A 3678-nucleotide genomic window follows, 5' to 3' on the forward strand; every position below is an offset into this window, starting at 1 on the left:
TCACAGTGATGCCAGTAGAAGCAGAGTGTTCCAACTATTTTGGTGTCTGTCTGTTGAGAACATCAAAACTACAGCACGGATTAGAGTGCAACCGAGCCGTTAGTGGTTTAATAATCGTATTACAAACTGGGTTAATGGCCTCACGCTCCTGTGGAACACAACAGAACTCTGTGATACGTTCTTTAGTTCTAAAAAAAGGAAACACGATCATATTAATAGAGACGTTTTGTGCACAAATCTAAATTTAGCTAAAGCGAGCATGTGCAACATTCCTATATGACATTAGCAAAGTTATAAACGCACCTAGAAATGCTACAATCATGGCTCACATTCACTTCGTTTTGAGTATTCGGGCTTTGAACACCTTTAGGCCAATTAGGGCCAGATCGGCATGATACCGATTCCTGCCAGAGGTGCTCGTCCATCCCGAAGTCTATCCGTAGACTTTAAACTGTACTGTGTGTGTGTGTGTCCACAGGTTTGTCAGGGCAACTATATGGTTTGAAGTGCTTGTTTATAAGATGCCGAGTACAATAGTATAAATTACATTCCATATCGAAAGTGCATTTGTTAAAAATCATCTGTTAAAAATCATCCAGTTAAAGCTCAGAAAGAATGAAATACACATCTCGCTTATTGAAAGCACACTTCAAAAGTTCCTTCTCCAGAGGTGGAATTTTCTTTCTCCATGGCGGGAAAATCTTCTCTTCCTTTTGACCTGATTCTCCCTCACTGGACTTCACCAGGGAACGAGGAGCTCGATTCTTCATGGAGTTTAGCAAAAAAATCTGTGGATTCAAAGGGAAATGTCCGTCCCTGCTGGAGGCTTCAGGATCCTTTCTGGTGTTCTTGGCTTTAAAAATTGACTTTGACTTTCAAAACTGCAAATATAATCACGCCAAGGAAATGTCAGGAAAGGTGCCGATAAGGTTGTGAATGTAAAGGAACCTCTCCAGTGGATGACCTTTATATCTCAGAGATGTTGCACACAAGTGTTTGGTTGCTTTTCAAGAGAAAGGTCAGTTTTTCTGATTGTAGGTGGTCTGAAGCTCCACATAATTTCTTCAGTAAGAATAAAATCTTTGCTGCTTCAGACTTCCATCAGCTTTCATTGGAGTTGCTCTGAAGTTGGTGCATTTTATTAATCTCAACTGTGGAATTACATCTGGAAATGTGGGGTCACGTATGGGTTAATTGGAGCCTCTTTAGCCGTCTCTGACTGGTCATACTCTTGGATTTTGCATCGTCATCATTATCTGGGATGCCCAAAGCTTCTGTAAAGTTGCTGACTTGTGACCAACCAAGATCCTCAGATGTCACATGATTCTTGAACTTGAGAGCTGCTGATAGACCTGCAGAGCTGGTAATAGTGTTTAATCTTGGTGGTAACTTCTTGACCCTCTCACCTGTACCGGGATGCTTCCTTGGTGTCTATGCAAGGTGTCAGCGCTACTTTGTGGACATCCAGGTTCTATTTATCCACAGTTTGTCCCTTCCGTCAGCAGTCGAGGCTGCATTTTATGATATTTTGTGTGATTCAGTCTTTTCAAGGAAGTTGCCATGCAAATGGCCTTGTGAATAAAATACCAATGGTGAATGGTTTTTTTGTTCTCACGAGGAGCATTTTCACTGCAGGAGTTCCTGATACTGGGGGCTGGAACTTTACAGGAACTGTTCCTCTCACTTAGCTTCTCTCAATAGTGAGGGGTCCTACCTACTGAGGGGTAGGAGCCCTTGGCGACATCACGAGTTTCGACTGCCACGTAAATGCTGCGCATTTGTATAGAAAACAGTTCACATGTTGAAAGTTCTACAACAGTTCAAGTGATTGAGAAAACTGTCATGTCTTTAGGTAACAACGCAATGCAACAATCATCAGGCTTTACATTCACTTTAATCAGTGAAGCCTGAACTCCTCTGCCTCTGTTCGGAACTCACTCGGCCAATCAAAAAAGAAGCCCACTGTTGAAAAAAACCTGTCCCACAGAGGTTCAAAGTTCAGAGTTCTGAGGGCAAACATGAGACTTTTCAGGAGGAAATTTACAATTATAGCACTTGTGTGTTTCAAACATTCCCATGAAGAAAAAACAGTGAAAACCATTTCCTTTACACAATGGTTTATTTGAATACCATAGAATAAAAAAAAAAAAAAAATCCAGGTGAAGATTGGTGGTGTTGATTGCCAAGTGTTGCAAATAGTTTAATGGATTAAAATGCTGATTCTGTCAGATGGTGTCTTTCTGAGGTTGTGGATGACATGTAAGAGGCGAACCAACACAGATATCTCCAGGCTGAGGGTTTGCCGGTGCTCCAGTGCAACAAATAATTAATTGGCCTTTCTTTTGAAGATCTTGCTGATTGCGCTGCTGAAAGATGAAAAGATGCCAAGCGTATTTTTACCTTTTGGTGGCCATAACAGGTTTTTGACGATGACCAACTTGATTCGATCAACAATGTCTGGATCTTCATGTGATATTAAAAACAAAACATTTTCTGGAGAGCTCATATTCTTATACAAGCTCTTCCTAATTTTCTTCTCTATGTTTTTGAAGACTTCAGCGTGGATGTAAAACTGCTCATCTTGAACATTGTTCCATATGGTTTCGGTCAGGTTAGTGATGATCTCATCTCTTGTCTCCAGCACCATGTTTGCATCTGAGCATACAGTGTAAACTACCTTTTCAAAAACAAATTTTACGTACTTTTTGTTCTTCTTTGATCGCTGTTCTTCTTGGAACACTTTGTCAAGAGCACTGATGCCTGTTTTTGAGTATTCATTCTTTCTGAATAGAGATTTGCCCATCAATGGTAATGTCAACCAGTCAGTCATTGAGTTCATCTGGGTAGTCAGAAACCAGTTCATTAAGACCATAAAGATCCATGTTTTGCTCCATACGTCTGCGTGCACTTTACTTTGTGACTGTTCAGATGAGTCTCCTGAGCGAAGTAGAGGTTCTGGTAATGCGTGGTGGTAAATTAGATGGTTCAGTTCTTGGCTGAAATCCAAGACCTTATCAGCGCGCAAATTTGTGAACATGAGAAGGAAGGAATCCTCACGTTCAGTATCCTTTATATGATCCACAAACTGAGATGTAAGAACCATTAGGATTTCCTCCGCTGACTCACTGATAGCTACAGTGTCCTGTGAATATTTTTTCTTTAGGTGCGACAGTATCCTCATTAGGCAAACTTTGGCAAAACATTTGGTCACAAATGATTTCATTCTATCTTTTAAAGCTTTAACTGCAGTGGATTTTTTCGACCTCATCGCATAGAAGGTGCAAACTACTTCATCTGCCACCTCCTGAATTTCCCTAGAAAGTTCCTCTTGCAGCTCCGCAGAGTTGGGAATATCTAGAAGAAGTGGATTGATGATGGCACTCAACTCATTGTTGATTTCATGCTTGATCACCTCTGAAGTTGGTGATGTTATGGACACTTTAGATGCAAAATATTTGGGAGCACTTGCAGGTCCTTTACTTTTACATAGGTGGGGAGCAAAAAACATCTTGATCTTGTCTGAGAACTTGTGGAAAAGGTGAGTAAGTTGATCAGTCATGGCCTTCACTCTGGCAACAGGTGTAAAACGTTTGGTGATTCCAGCTTTTCCACCACTCCTAAGGTTGTATGTGACCTCCTCGTGAATTATGTTTGTCAGCGTCTTCAATGTAAGATTGT

This window comes from Takifugu rubripes, chromosome 22 (genome assembly GCF_901000725.2).
Source record: "Takifugu rubripes chromosome 22, fTakRub1.2, whole genome shotgun sequence".
NCBI classification, from domain to species: domain Eukaryota; kingdom Metazoa; phylum Chordata; class Actinopteri; order Tetraodontiformes; family Tetraodontidae; genus Takifugu; species Takifugu rubripes.